Below are 16,060 nucleotides of genomic sequence, written 5' to 3' on the forward strand. Positions count from 1 at the left end.
CAAGCGACAAAGGTAATCCCATAATAAAAGAGCTTATTAAAGAAATACTGAGTGTTCACAGCTGTGTTGGGAGGGCTGGCGAGCTAGGCTAAAGGTCAAGCATCCTGGAAAGTGCCCAAAGCCACATCAAAAGCTGGCCTGATGAGGGACCACCACCACTGCTACTGACCCGTCGTGCCCTCGTACCCACACCCTGGTCCACCAGAGCCTTGTCTGAGCCAGGAGCTCCGTCTTGCAGCCACTAGAAAACCACCACTGCTCCACTGCTGCTACCTCTAGGGAGAGGGTGAGGTCGGAACACAGAAATCTCTGTGCAGCGCCTGTTTCCTGACATTGCTCTCTGCCCAAAGTCCCAAACCGGCAGGTCTGATTGGCAGCTCCTGATGGCATCTTGTGTCCCAGGAGCAAAGCAGGCTAAGAACTTGAGTTCTGGTTTCTAGGCTTGGGAGTTGCTCCTCAAACAGCAGGACTTTTCCAACGATAAAGGACAGTCATGAGTGTGACAGATGGCGCCTGCACATGTATAAGGACTCTAAGTGAAAGCTGTGCTTCACCTAACTTCTAGTATGTAGTCTGTTTCAGAGGAATGTGTGATAGTGGCATGCATTAATATATAATATCAATTAAATTGTCTTTAATTCCACCCTATTTGGATCACTCTCTGGAGTACCTCTAAACTCTAAAGGGCCCTAGGGCTCAGACTTCTCTTTTGTAGCTACACTCACTTCCCAGGTGATTGTAATCATTCTCATGGCCTTAAATATCATCTTTATACAAATGACTCATAATTTGTATCCAGCACCCCCCCTCCCTGGAATGCCAGCCTCATATTTGCAACTGTCTACTCTGATGTCCAAAAGGATCTCAAACTCAAAAATTCCCAAACCAAACTCACAGTCTTTCACTCAAGTCAGCTGGCCTCGGTCTTTCCCTCTGAAAATGGCAGCTTTTTTTTCCAGATGCTCAAGCCAAAAGCCTCGGAGGCCCCCTCACCTTCACTCTTTCTCTCACTCCCCACATCCATCTAACAGGAAGTCTATTGATTCTGCCTTCAAAGTATATCCCGGACTCACTTCTTCTCCCCACCTCCCCCGCAATCACCCGGGTCTGTTACCACCTTCTCTCCCCAGATTATTGCAACTGCCTCCTGCCTGCTCTTCCTAGCAGGACAGGCGTCACAGGTGTGTGACCAGTGCAGGAGCATGGGGGGCTGCATACTTGGAGTGTACTGCTCTGTGGAGATGACCTTGAAAGTCTTAATAAGTTTATTTTGAATTGGTGTTTCCTAAGTGAAGTCCAATAAGATAAAGCAACAGGCACCTAGGGTTTGGAGCCCATGAGTGGTCCTATCTCTTGATCTGTCATGGGACAGGTTCTTGGCTATCCCCTCTCTTGACCACTGCCCTCCCCCATCAGCAACCACCCACCTTCCATTCGCAGTGGGGCCCCAGACAACTGTGAGTGTCTACACTCACCCTGGAGTATCCCAGAGCCCAATGGAACACAACAGTATGCAGCAAACAGAGGGACAAGCCAAGAGGGAGACCACTGAAGAAAGGAAAAGCTTTCTCCTGCTTTTCGAGTAAGGACTCTGCATTTCCATTTTAAATGGGTCCCACAAATTACCTAGCTGACCCTGCTTCCAGCTTCTTTCCTTACCCTAGACTTAAGGCATTCTCAGCCAGGGTGATTCCTTTAAACGTTAAGTCATATCTCATCATCTGCTGAAAACCTTTCAATACCTTCAAAACTCCTTCCGTCTGTGGCCCATGAGGCCCTGCTCTGTCTGCACGCCCATCTCGCTCCTCTCACTGCTCCCCACTTCGCTCACTCACCCTCCCTGCTGCTCCTCGCTGCGTGCTCCCTCCTCGAGCACATCGCCCTTCCTTCTCCCTGCAACATCCTCTTGGCTTGCTCCTTCAGTTCCTTCCTATCTCTGCTCAGATGTCATTTTCTCTGTGAGTCCTTTCTTCTTCAGCCGCCCTCCTCAAAATAGCAACTCCAGCCTGTCTGCCATATTCCCTATCCCCTCACCCTGCTTTATTTTTCTCTGTAGCGTTCATCGCCATCTGACAAACTGTATGTTTTATCTTCTATCTCCCTCACTACAATATCAGCTCCCCAAGGCCAGGGACTTTGTCTCTTTGTTCACTGCTCCATCCCCAGCACCAGGAACGGTGTCCAGCACATGGTAGGTGTGGGGGCCGATCCAGGTTTTGTAGGACCTGAAGCTTATTACACTTGAGGGAAGGGGAGCTCTTTAGAAAAAATATGCAAAACTTTGAATATAAAAGTTAGATGTGGACCGTATTGATACCAACATTCTGTTTTTGATATTGTACTACAGTTTTGCAAGATGTTACTGTGGGGGAAACAGGGTAAAGGAAATATAGACTCTTTCTACTGTATTCTTATAAGTGCTTGTGACTCTACAGTGATCTCAAAACAAAAAGTTTACTTAAAAATTAGATATGTAAGTGAATATGTATTTAAAATGAGAAAAATATCAAAACAAATTAAAATAATAAAAACCTGACAAATGCCACCACCACATCCACAAAGATATTTCTATTAATTGACTCCCTGAGTAGCCTCTATAATTCTTTTTCCTACATTTTTGTCTATGTATATATTGATCACCTCTTCATATAATAATACTTTGTAATATCGCTTTCTATGTAGAAAACAGAAAAATATCAATTTTCCTTCTAGCGTTGTTGATTGAATTTAGTTTAGAAAAGTTTCCACTTTGAAACTCATTTTTGGTAATGTCATGCAAATATTTAGAATTGTCAAATTTGTGAAAATATCAGGTTTTTGTATAGTGATTAGCTTTATATACTCTTTAAATTATAGACTGTCCTTAAACAATTAGTCATTGATGTCCTCACTCGAGTGAGTTAGTATGGGTTTTATGTTATCTCTGTCTATATCAATATTTCATGTCAAATGAGCAAGAAACGAGTACAAACTTGAGTGGACAGGGTTGAATGGGGCCATTTCAGGGACAAGTACGTGCGTGGCCCTGGAGTCCAGTTTGCATTCTGGCTGATGTGGAAGAAGGATGATGGGTTGGGGTGACAAGTCAAAGGAAGTTTTTGGAGCTAGAAAGGGAGGTAAGATTATTATCATGTGCCAGGAAAAGTGTGGGGGAGAGAGCACCTACGTTAAAGAATCCAAGTCCAGTTAACTGGCCACCAAGAAAGTGAAAAATAATAGGTTAATATCATTAGCAATAGAGTCAAACCTCAAGCTTTACCACTTGACCCATCATGAAACCTTGACAACAATAACTTAGCTGCACACAGAACCATATCCCACTGCACTCAAACAAAGTGAGGCCCCTATTCAACTTCCTCTTAGGCAGGTCTCAAAATTCCTCCAAAGTTCATCCAACTTCACCCAGTGTGAGAGGAAGTGGTAGGGCAAAGGGGGATGTCAGAGAAGAAAGCAGTAGGTATCTTAACCAATAGTGGTTAAAATATGTTACTTCTGTAAATTTTACAAAATCATGTGAGTATGTGACCATGAGGCCAGAACGTCTCCCAGAGACCTGGAAGGAGACAGGCAATGAGGACCCCGCAGCTTCAGCATCTTTAGCTTCCTGGTAAATCTGACTTTGTGGGGCCTTAATAAACACTAGTCAAATAAATGAGTGAATGCATATTTGAGTGCTTGCATTAAACTATAAACATATCCCAAAAGTACTTCTGAATTACACAGATAGCTTTTAAAACAAGCCAAGAAACAACAGCGGAAGAGCTTAGCACAGAAAACTGATGAAAAGTGTGAAAAATTGGGGTAAAAATAAAACTTCCTGCTGTGAGATAGTAAAGAATGAGTTTAATCCATGTGACTGAACTCTGAACAGCTACCTCACAGGAGCCATGCAAGGGACCTTCAGTTTCTCCAGAATCAAAAAGATGTGCTCAAAAATGTCTTTGAAATGGATAAAGAAGTTGTGGCATATATACACAATGGAATACTAATTTGGCGATAAGAAAAGATGAAATAGGACCATTTGTGACAACATGGATGGATCTTGAGATTATAATGCTAAGCAAAATAAGTCAGACAGAAAAAGTAGAGAACCATATCATATGATTTCACTGATATGTGGTGTATAAACCAAAAACAACAAAAGAACAAGACAAGCAAATGAGAAACAAAAACTCATAGACACAGACAATAGTTTAGTAGTTACCAGAGGGAGGGGGAGGAGGATGGGAGATGAGTGTAAAGAGGGTCAAATATATGGTGATGGAAGGAGAACTGACTCTGGGTGGTGAACACACAACGTGATTTATGGAGGATGTAATACAGAATTGTATAGCTGAAATTTATGTAACTTCACTAATAATTGTCACCCAATGAACTTTAATTAAATAAAAGAAAAGAAGAAAGTAATGAATTAAAACCCTTATATTCAGCATATAATAAATGTATGATGAGGGACTAAATGAAAGGAAGAATGAAGGAACAAATGTTTCCAGTTGAGATAGCCCCACCTGCCCTTCCCTTAGCCTATTAGATTAAAGTGAGCTGACTCACCAGTCACATCTGAAAGGCCCGCCTCAAAGGAGCTCCCAGGTTGGCTGGAAAGGATGCTCTTCAGGAGTTGGTAGGGAGCAGAAAGGAATGGCCTGCAAATTACTCTGCCCCAGTAGCAGATCAATTCTATGGCAGGGCTTGTGTATCTGCCTTCCATCAGTTCCATTCCATTTGGGGATAGGCGAGAAGGAGCTCCAGAAAAGTCACAGAAATACCCAATTAATGTAAACCCTTCCAAGAACTGAGACATGTGTGGAAATAAATGAAGACCAGCCCAACGAAAATGGGAAAAGGCTATTTATTCAGAGCTCGCTGTAGAAAGAGAGGCAGTCACCACCACTTGCATTTGGCAGAGACCCAAATGTACAGAGAGGAGCAGGAGAGCTTCATAGAGGATAAAAGGGAAGGCTCCCAGTGTACCTAATTTGAAGCTGATAGCCTGGAGACGCTGGAGGCAGCTAACTAGAATTGGGGTGCCCTGTGTGATTGGTTAGGCTTTCTTTGGTTGGTCCCAAAATGAAAGCAGGGACAAAAAAATAGGGAAGCCAGCAGTTATAAGTCAAGTCCTGGCCATTTATTTGGGCCTGATTATTAGGGAAGTTATAGTTTAGCTTCCTGGATTGTCACTAGAGATAGCAGTCTGGTTTCCTGCAAGTCTGATTGTTAGAGGCTGGCTTCCCAGGCTCCTTATTGTAGGTAGAGGGCTGGTTTCCTGGGCAGGCTGCTGCAGGTCAAGTGTCAGAATCCTACTTGTATATACGGTCTGGTCATTGTCTGTTCATGTACTCAGTGTCTCACACAGCAGTTGGGGTCAAACTAAGAAGCTTTCTGTATAAGTAGATATCCGCAGATACAGGAAAATGCAAGAAGGTGTGTACGTGGTATTAGTTGTTTTTCTTAAAACATAATTGTTAATAGCCCCACAACAGGAGAACTTATTAAATTAAAGGGTAAAGAGAAATGCAGGGACCAAGCTGCATGAATCTCATCCGTGGTCATAGCAGGTGTGTGGCTAAGTGCCCACACACCGGGCTAGAAATTGCTCCTTAAATGTTTTGAAAAGTTCACACTGAGCCTCCTCCACTTGCTCTGATCTCGTACTCTCAGGTGAAAATAAAAAATGGGTCTGTTACTGCAATAGGAGAGGAGAGGTCATTATTCTGAGCTTGACTTCATAATAGTAACCAGGTTAACAGTCCCAAACATGACTCTAGACTGTTGCTTACAGAGAAGTGCTCTCATTTTTTTCATATGAGCCAATCATTTAAGGCAAAACTATCTTCCGCATTAAAACCCACTGGGCAACTTGTAAGCATTGAATAAATTGCAGGGAAACGTCCATTTTCGGGCTTTACTAATAAAACTGTCAACATTACTTACTCTGCTAGTTACAGAGGCAAAAACATTTGCATGATTCTCCATGTCACACACAAACCACTGAAGCTTAAAGGCATTTTTAAAGTGCAGTCTTGCCTTTCCAATCACTGCAACTTCCATGGGCTCTGTGAAAAGGAGTGAGTGGGTGGACACAGTAAATTAGCCCCAGTCACTAAAAGAATGAATGTCCTCCCAAATCAAGCAGGGCAAGGTACGCGGGAGGACCCTTTCCAGAGGTAGCGACAGACCACTTCCTCTCCTTCCAGGGAGGGCAAATTGCTTTAACTAAAGCCTTGGCTCCCCTGAGAGGAGCAGCAGATGAGTGAAGATTAAGTTTAAAGGAGACAGAACCCCTTGGCTGCTCAGATGAGCAGAAGCAAAGAAAAACTGCTCACTTCAGCTTCACTGCCTTCATCTCCAAAATTGCATTAGCACAGACCTTTGCTACGTGATGAAGGAAACCCTTTAGGCTGAGTGACTTTCATTCAAATATCCCATAACAATGTGTGAGGTCCTCAATGCCCTTGTTTGTTTTCTTTCATTTGTTTGTTTGTTTTTAAATTATATTTGTTGAGGAGTTTTCAGATATCTGAACCTCTGCTTCACACAGCAACTACTGAGCATGTTCCTTCCCAGAGAGGAAAAAATAACAACAACCTAACCAGAGCCAGGGGCATAATTTCCCAGCTCTAACCACCGGCCCACATCTTGCATTTCTATCAGGCAACAGCCTGGGGAGCTGATTAGCCTGGGCAGCTTCCAGAAGTCACCCCTGGAGAAGGCATGTTGGGAGACAGGAATGATCTGTTAAGTCTACACATCGTTCCTTTTACAGGAGTTCAGAGCTCAGCACTAGCTGTTTCTGCTGTGGGAGTGGGCAAGTTAACAAGTGGACTGTGCTTATATAGTCCTGGACATTGGACTTGTTGATTCTGGAAAGTAACAAAAAAATACATGGAAACTGTTTACCAAAACCCAAGGATTTACATGTAACAAACAAATAATATGAAATACAGTAATTTATTCATTTTCCAAATAGTTATTGAATGCCCACGATATGCCAGGCACTGGAATTTCAGAGATGTGAAAGTCATTGTCCCTGATCTCAAGTAGCTTACGTGGTCTAGAAATTGAACATCCAATCCATATTCAGTCCATCCCCAAATCCTGTCAATTTTACCTTCTAATTTATCTCTTAAAGTCACCCATTAAAATACCAACCACTCACTCATCTTGCAATCTACTTAACATCACAAGACAGAATACAAAGGGGAGAACACATGCTCCCTTTATGAGTTGTCATTTAACCAACTCACAGGATGAACCAACACTCTGCGAGTTAAGCAGACTGACTCATAACCAACACTTTAAATGTTCACATCTACTATGCACTCTCTGGAACGTACAAACTCTTTTGTTCCCACCAGCTAATTATGTTTATCAACATTGGGTTATTTTTATTTCTCAGCCTTTTGATGTACCTGCTATTTCAATTACATAATGTAATTAAATATTACAAAAGTCAATAAAAGATGTATAAAAGGTGCATAAAAAGTGAATTGTTTCTACGAATTCTAAGTTGAATGCTGTAGAAAAAATATGAGTTAAAAAGAAGATGGTTATTGAATTTGGTGTGGGTGAAACAAAAGTAATGGACTAAGAATAATCTTCAACACTAGAAGATTAATATACTCAGATTGATTTCTAAGTATTTTTCACTTCTCACTTCTACTTTAAAGAAACTGAACTAGAAAATATAGACGATGCAAGGTGAATTTAATTTACAACAAGAAACTCCAATATATAGAATCAAACGGAAAGAAAGATTCATGGTCCTACATCAAGAGATTGGGGAAAGAATCCACACTTAATATGTTTCAAGTTAAAATAAAATTAATGGAAACTTCTACTTCTGGCTAAGATGAATGAACAGGAACCTAGTACATTTTCTGTCTGAAAACTGAACAAAATATGTGGAACAAAGTCTTTCAAGACATCAGGAAATGAAAGGAAATAATCTCTAAGAGACAGGAAACAAATAAGGTGCCCCCTTGTATTGCCCTAGCCAATTGCCTGGAGAGAGATTCCAGAACACAGCATAAAGAGAGAAATCCAGGCAGGACCCAATGGACTCCCTGGATTGAGGAAATGGAGCTAAAAGTTCGGGGAGACCAAAGTGACTACTAGAGTTTGCAGGTCAAAATTTGGAGAGGAGAGAGCTGCACAGAGAAACTTTTGACGATCTGCAGAAGATGCCCCCAAGAATTCAGCTGAGTACAGATCAGCACACATGTATAAGAAACATCCCTACCCAAGGCTGAGGGGAAAGCCACTGCAAAGAATAGAGTGCCTATTCTACCAGTCAGGTTGGAAAGTGTCATAATTCATGAAGCCTTGTGTAGAGTGCCCTGAAGATCTTGACTAGAAGTAGATAACAATTGGCTTTAGACTCAATACTGCTCTGATCAAGCCTAAAAAATATCAAGAAGCAAAGCCACCCCCCCCAAAAAAAAAAACTGTTTTACAAATTTCTTAACTATTTCCAAGAATGGAAGCTCAAAAACATTTATAATACTAACTATCCAGTAAGCAATGTGATAAAATTCAGAGAGCAGGAATTTCCACTAGCTCATGACCCAGGAGTCATCTGGTTTGAATGCCATCGATGGCATCTTCATCCCGCCCATCCTCGCAGGATGTTGGCTTTTCAGAACACCTACACCACTTCCATAAACAACACTAACTTCATTGCTGGCTGCCTTCATTATGAATAAATCCTAAACTGCTCTTCCATCTTTGTGTTACTAGTTCAAATGTCAAAGTGCCAGAGAATAGCAAAGAATTGGCCAAGCCTAGGTCAAGTTATCACACACCAGCTGTCAGGTGGTAGGAAAAGGGAATATCTGGTTATCTTCAGTTTTCATAATGGCAGGTAAGGCCAACTCTCACAACAGGGGCCTCTCTCCAAATAGGACAAAGCTTTACATCCTGGGCATCTAAACAATGACAAATGTCTACTATGGTGATGGACTTTATTAATTTTTTAATCTTCAAATCTAATCTTAATCTGTTGTCTCTTTTTATGTTCCACAGTAACTCTATAAGGATTCAAACTCTTCATTCTTGCCCATCTATTTATTTCATTTCTTTTTCTAAGACACATTTTTATTTTTTTTGCATTTTAAAAGCTCTGAAAATGCTGTGTCTTACAGTCAATGAAAATTATTGATCAATCCATTAAAATTGATGTCTTATAATCAATCCAAATTAACATTGCCAATGTTTTTTTCTTAGAGATGTATAAAAAGGATAGATCTTACAAATGATGTATCTTAGATTCAATGAAATCTGGCAATATCTTGTCTCCCCTATTGTAAAACTTATCACGCTGAATTGTCATTATCCCTCATTATACTGTAAAGTCCACAAATACTTTAGTTACGGTGGTATGCCCCCGGCCTAACTCAGTGCTTAGCATATAATAGATCCAGAACACAAGCGTTTATTGAAAAAAGGAGTAATTTGGTGAATGAGAATAACCTGCTAAGCAGATTTCTGTGTTCCAAATTTCATATTGCATGAGTCTCTAAGATTTAACTACATCTAGAAAAGTTTGTTCTTTCAATGCTTTTGATCCCAGACGTCTGACTTATTCATTCGACAGCTATTGTACTCTAATTAGATCCCAATCATTGTGCTAAGTGCTTATATGAATTATCTCATTTGATAATTACAACTGTCTTCAATGGCTACAGAAATTGAAAGAAGTTTAATAATTGCCAAAGTTCACAAACAGCTACAAGTAAGGGAGCAATGATTTGAACACAGATAGTCTATCTCCAGAATTTATGCTCTTAACTGCTCTACTCTTATCAGACTATATTCTATAGACACTCTATTATTTATCGATTCGCTTCAGAGTTAAATGTAACGGTAACCCCAGCTTGTGTCTAAGCTGTAACCACCTTGGATTCTGGCATCTCTGTAAGTCTGATTGGATGGGTCCATTCAGAGTCTACCTAGAGAAGGTCTTAGTGGAAATCTCATCCCTAAGGAAGAAAAGTCACAGCACACAGGTTCAGGCTGGTGAAATGACCCAAGACTGAGGGGAAGTACAGTTCTGGGGATAAAATGGTCTGAGTCACTTAAGTTTTCCTCCAGCCCCACTCAGAAATTCATGCTAGGATCCTAGTGATGGAAGTGGAGAAAGGCCAGCACTGAGGACCAAGTAAACGTCGGGCAGTACCATCACCCTTGGACCAGACACAAGCAACATCCGCTCAAGTGCTGGCACCTTTGGCAGCAGCTATAATGTCTTGGGCAGGCACCAGCAACAAGTCAGTGTCTCCTGGGACCTTGGTGGTCTAGTCAGTCAACGTTTGTGAAATCACCACAACACAGAGAGGAGAAAATGGCAGGAGTCACAGTGTAGTGAAGGGTTCCATTTGAGAAGCCCACTGGAAACCATTCCTGGTGGGCTCCAGGAAGAATTTGAGAGGAATCTAAGTGGGCCTGAAGGGGCCAGAGGAATACTGATGCTTTGTGACCCTCTTTTCACTCTTAAGCTGTGACGACTGAGCAAAGTGGGTTATATAATTACAACTCCAGACGAAAAAACACATAAAATTAGCCAGAGCCCACATCTAGAGCATTGAAAGTGGACTAGAAAACAAAGAAAAAGTAATTATTTGAAAGAGAATGAAAAGAATAACAGGTAAGATGACAAAGATGGTTTATGGAGAAGGCCAATGTCATAGATGTAGCAGTGAAGCAGAAGTCAGGAGATCTGAATTCTAGTCCCTGCTATGTCCCAAATGTTCTGTTTTACCGAGAAGCAGTCGATTTGCCCCTCTGCAATGGCTTCCATATCTATCGCATGAGAGGGCTGGTCTAGACGCATGACTAACCCTAAGGTCTATCTTGCTCACAAATACTATAATTCTGCAAACACTGGTTTGTACATTCTAATGCCCACCTGGCCTCTAAAATAGCTTTGCTGGGGACTCACCAGCGTGGGTCCTGCATAACAAAAACAGAACTGTGTGACTTCCTGGGCTCTGAGAATCACAGTAGTAAAGCAATAGGACAATTAAATGTGCAATGCATGTAGAGTCAACTGGTGTGCCCCGGGGCATTCAGGCAGGGTGAATCGGTTCCATTTTTGGAAGTTAAAGAATGCCTCTGGCTGAGCATGTGTTCGGTCAAGCTAATTGCACATGTGGGAAAATTTTCAGAGAATGTACATTTCTAAGCTCATATTCCCGCAGACTGTTTAGAGGTAGCTGCAGGTAAAATAACATTACATTTAAAAAGGGCTCCCATGGAGACCAACATTTTCCCAGCTTAGTGCCCGATGAACATCTTGGCTGAACTTCCTCTGTTTCTTTAAATTTTCCTACATGAATCTTCTTCATTGCATTATTACTTCACAAAGTTGTGGGATGTTTGTTTTCATTAGTGACACATCACAAAACTTTCTGGAGATGTCACAGGCTTCTCTCTCTGCATTCACTTTACACGTGACAGCTAAAGTGGCTGCCAGGCCTCTGTCCACATCTCCCTTCTGGTATCTATCACTTGCCAATCAAACTAGAGCATTCCTAATACCAAACACATCCTGGGTTTTCCTGCCTCATGCCATTCCTTCTGCTCTGACTCTCTCTGTACCTCTCATTACTCTCTGCCTATCAAATCTAAACCCCTTTTAGTACCTTAAAGTTTCCAACATTCCCCAAAGTCATCTATACAATTAATTCAATTATGATCAAACTCTTGACAGTGTTTCTTATGGATCTTGATTTTGAAATTTAGATGAAGAGTATAAAAAGCCAAGACAATTATGTGGAAGAATGAGATGGCAGACTGCCGTTACAGATTTAAAGACATTTAAAACGTATATAAGACAGTGAGTGATTGATTCAGAGATAGAGAGACAAACAAATGGGGGGAAAAAGAAAGCCTAGAAACAGACTCATGCTTATATTTGACAAAACTTGATATATGACAGTGATAGCACTGCAGACCAAAGCACTTTTATTTTAATAAATGATGCAGAGACAATAGGACACCCACATGGAAAACATATAATTGGTCATCTACCTCACCCTTCACACAAACTCCGTGGGGATTAAGACATAAATATGAAAGAAAATAATAGCCATTTCAATAAGAACCCACATGGTTTTTTTTTCTAATTCTCATAATAATCATAGGAAATAGATCCTATTAGCCAACTCTTAGTGAAGCATGAAGCTCAGATAAATTAAGTAATTTACCCACAGTCAGCCAACAAACGACCCGGTGACAATTCCCAAAGCTTTAATTATGCCACCATGTCATATTGCCTCTTCCTTTTCTAAATATTCTTTCAATGATTTGATTTTAAGAAGTGAATTTGAGTAAGAAATACTTTATCATTTACTTAGCTACCTACCTACCTACCCACTTTTGTTTTCTTTTTGTGTATGTCTTATTCATTTACTTCATCAAAGTCAGAGACCATGTTTTGCTTTGTGGCATTTCTGCCAGGGTCCTGATATGGGGTCTTAGTGATAGATCTTCCTGGCATCTCATTGGTCATCTTGATCTTCAAAATGCCAAACCCTAAAGACTTCGCAGCGAAAGAAGAACAAAATGGCTTTCTAGTCTTTACTCTCTGTCAGTCCTTTTTCCTATTCTATTACATGATTGAAACATTAGAGAAAGATTTCAAGGAATTGTATTGGAAAATGCTGATCCAGAGAAATGTGTGCAACAAAAAGTAGCCGACACTTCCATTGACATAACCAGAAGGACTACGCTCCTGTGGGTTTACTCAGTTCCCCACATTCATCCTCCCATCAAACTTTGATATAAGTCAGAATATAAAAGGGTTATTTCATTTCAACATCTTTTCTTTTTTATATTTATTAAGTTATAGGTTTGGCTGTGGCAATGCAATTAAAATTAATAATAATTTAAATAGGATAGAAGTTTATTTTTCTCTCACATAATAATCCAAGCATAAACAATTCAGGAATTATTTATTGACTATAGGTGTTGGGAATCCATGCTCCTTTTCTCTTGTTAATCTGCCATTCTCAACATCAGCTTCTGCCTCAGAGTCAGAGATGGCTGCTCTGATATCTGCCATCGTGTTCACAGTCCAACCAGCACGAAGAGCAAAAAAATAGATAGACAATATGTAGCCATGAGCCCATTAAATCTGTGAGGTTCTATTAGTACCGTTAGAGTAGTGTAATTAATACTGAGGGAACAACTAATATCTGGCCACATATATTTATGGAATTCATTCACATTTAAATCATTATAATTTATTCAACTGTGCTTATTGTTATGCTCTCCTTGTTCATCTCTAATAGAAAAGGTTTCTTTTTATGCAGCATGTGAAGCATTCATAATTTAAAGGGAAAGACAGACATATAAATAAAAAATGGCAATACAGCATGGCAAATATTGTTAATACACAAAGGAAGAAATGGCAAGTTCAGCCTCCGTAGCTGTGGAATGGAGTGATCAGTAAGGAGTCACAGAGAAGTGACATCTGCACTGAGAGCAGAGGGCAGTCTTGGTGAAGGGAACAGCTTACCCCAAACCCATGGAGGTATGAAAACACATGGCACATGAATTCCTGAACTGCAAGGGAATGCTGCTGAAACTGGAGGAGAATATGAGGTGAAGCTGGAAACGGAGGCTTGGAGTCATAGGCCACACTAAAAAGTTTGGACTTCACCTTTTATAGGGGGCAAGAGTGGACTTTCAAGGGTAGAAGAGGAGACTTGGTAGAATGTGACCTTTACTTTAAGGCAGAATGCACAAGACATTATAATTAGGGAGGCTGAATACAGAGAAACAGTGTATGAATATATTGGTCATTTACTTTTGTCACCCAGACCCTGAATCTTCTTTCTACCTTTGGGGACTCCTACACCTCATGAATACAAGTCCAACTTCCACTAGAAAAGCTGGAAAATGCCAGGTCCTTTCTTAGCCTCCCTTGCTAATATATGCAGGCATGTGATCTACGCTCAATCAGATCTTTGTGCCTCAGACTTTGATTTGAAATACAGTAACAGGCAAGTTGACCAACTGACCTACTTTGCCTGGAAATGTTCTATTTTATTTTTTAATTATTTTTTATTTTTCAATTACAGTTGACATTTAATATTATATTATTTCAGGTGTACAGCAGAGTATTTAGACATTTATATAATTTATGAAATGATCCCCCTGATAAATCTGGCATCATACATAGATATTATAATATTATCGACTATATTCCCTATGCTGTATTTTACATGCCTGTGACTATTTTGCAATAGCCGAGATGTGTAAGTAATCTAAGTGTCCATCAATCGATGACTGAATAAAAAAGATGTAGTATATATGTATAATAGAATATTACTTGACAATAAAAAAGAATGAAATCCTACCATTTCAGACAACATGGATGGACCTAGAGGGTATTATGTTAAGTGAAATAAGTCAGACAGAGTACTAGTAATACAATATGATTTCACTTATATGTGGAATCTAAAAAACAAACAAACAAACAAACAAACAAAAAAGAAACAGACTCATAGATACAGAGAACAAAGTGATGGTGACAAAATGGGAGGGGGTTGGAGGACTGGGTGAAAATGGGACTGTCCTATTTTAAAACTGAAAGTCCCAGGAAACATTTCAGTCCTGGTCAAATTGGGTCAGTTGGTCACTCTAGCAGGAGCCACACAAAAAAGATAGTAAGAACTTTTAGAGATACACAAGATACAAAGTCACTGCAGGAGCACAGGTGAGAAAACACAAAGCCTGGTCAATGGTAGCTGCCTCCGGATGGAGAAAGAGACCACTTCTCCTGTTATTTAGGAGGGAGAATCAGCAGAACTTAATGAGGTGTGATGATATGGGGAGAGGTGAATGGCAAAGAGGCAAGAGCCAAGCATGGCTGTCCATAAGTGCCATTTAACAGAGAAAAGGGCAGTAAGTTCAGGCTTGGCCATGCTGAATGGAGAGTCTGTGAACAATATCTAAGGGAAGAGCCTCACAGGCATCTGTCAGGATTGCTCTGGAGCTCAGAAGGTAGATAGAGAAATAGAACATCTAGCATAGTGCCTGCTATACAGTCTAAAACCATTTTGTTGACTATTGAGTTCCCCACATCAGCACATACAGAACATGCAGTTCTTTGCACACAATACACTCAAGAAGGATGTGGTCACCGACTGAGTGATTTATTCCTAAGCTCAGCTCACCAGAGATATCCACCTTCCAACTGCCTTTTCCACTTATGAGTTCCTTTATTAGTCGTTAAATACAGAAACCTTTTTAGAAGAGAAAATGTTCTTCCATTAGCTGAGTCCCACTTAAATTTCTGACTAGTAGGACATTGCGTCCATTTCTTGTATCAAGTACATGTGGGTAGCTTCTAGATCTTGCATATATTCTAATTCAAATCAAAATCCTCGTGTTTGTACATCTTCAGAAAAATTACTTTCTCTACGCACAGAAGAATTATAGTCCAAAAAACTAGGTTGAAATGACATGATTGTTTTAAAAACTGAGCCAAGAAGAGAAGAAATCAGAGTAAAGAAAGCAGAGTATATTATTACTATTATTATTATCATCATCATTATTATTTATATTTTAATCATGGGTAGTTTAGGAGAAATTGCTTGCAGGAGAACAAAGGAAAGAACACAATTAAGAATGGGACACATTTTCTCGTTTTTACTCCATTTTTATAAGTAAAGACCAATGGAGGAAAAACTAGTTAATTATTGGTAGGGAAGAAAAGTTAATAAAATAAATGGAATTTTTTTTAAGCAGTAAATTTAATGGCTGTATTTATAGAACTTGGGCATTGTGTTAAACACAAAAATTCAAGCTTATTATGAGTTTTAAATTTTATTAGATTTTTAAAATTTATTTATTTATTTATTGTTATAAAATGTTACTAAATGGGAACATACAACAATTGGCAAACACAATAAAGATTAAGAGCAGATGAAATTTTTTACTATCGCCCTCCACACCTTGACCCAACATGACACTTTCCCCTGGCCCTATATGAAAACACTAACAATAATAATAATTTCCGGAATGAACCTCATGGAGTAGAAGCATAAGGGGTAGG

This window comes from Rhinolophus sinicus, linkage group LG04 (assembly GCF_036562045.2).
Source record: "Rhinolophus sinicus isolate RSC01 linkage group LG04, ASM3656204v1, whole genome shotgun sequence".
NCBI classification, from domain to species: Eukaryota; Metazoa; Chordata; class Mammalia; order Chiroptera; family Rhinolophidae; genus Rhinolophus; species Rhinolophus sinicus.